Source organism: Schistocerca piceifrons, chromosome 2, assembly GCF_021461385.2.
Source record: "Schistocerca piceifrons isolate TAMUIC-IGC-003096 chromosome 2, iqSchPice1.1, whole genome shotgun sequence".
In the NCBI taxonomy this organism is placed as follows: Eukaryota; Metazoa; Arthropoda; class Insecta; order Orthoptera; family Acrididae; genus Schistocerca; species Schistocerca piceifrons.
Genome location: NC_060139.1, coordinates 662,365,452 through 662,366,171, shown reverse-complemented (window position 1 = coordinate 662,366,171; position 720 = coordinate 662,365,452). Strand labels below are relative to the sequence as shown.

The window sequence follows — 720 nt, the reverse complement described above, 5'->3', positions numbered from 1 at the left end:
TCCGTGTCCTTCATAATGATCACTCAACATCTGTCGCTGTTCACGCGCATTAAATACAGTACAAATTTTTCCATAGTTTTCTAATATAATATAGTTTCACTTGAACGCTATTTGTTAATGTTGTATATCGGAGTGCATCGAATCTTCATTCTCAACTGATTTTTGAAAATAACTTCTGTAATGAAATTTTCGCTCTTCAGAGGAGTGTGCACTGATATGAAACTTCCTCTCAGATTAAATCCGTGTACTGAACCGAGATTCGAACTCGGGACCTTTGCCTTCCAAGGGCAAGTACTCTACCAACTGAGCTATCCAAGAGCGAATCACTACCCCTCATCACAGCTTTAATTCTGCCAGTACCTCGTCTCCTATCCTCCAAACTTCATAGACGTTCTTCTGCGAACCTTGCAGAACTAGCACTCCTGGAGGAAAGGATATTGCAGAGATATGGCTTAGCCACAGCCTGGGGGAAGTTTCCAGAAAGAAATTTTCACTCTGCAGCGGGGTGTGCGCTGATATTAAGGTAGGAGACTGAGTACTGGCAGAATTAAAGCTCTAATGACGGGTCTTGAGTCATGCTTGGGTAGCCCTTTTGACAGAGCACTTGCCCACAAACGGCAAAGGTCGCGAGTTCGAGTCTCGGTCCGTCACACAGCTTTAATCTGCCAGGAAGTTTCAGAACTTCCTATAAGTTAGAATGTCTTAACGTACGCACTCATG

General features: G+C 43.6%; 1 non-coding gene across 1 annotated transcript; it reads right to left on the bottom strand.

Moving 5' to 3' along the window:
* Window positions 1–238: 238 nt before the first annotated feature.
* Window positions 239–318, bottom strand: Trnap-ugg. The gene has a single exon. It is a non-coding gene; the product is annotated as a tRNA-Pro (tRNA).
* Window positions 319–720: the final 402 nt, after the last annotated feature.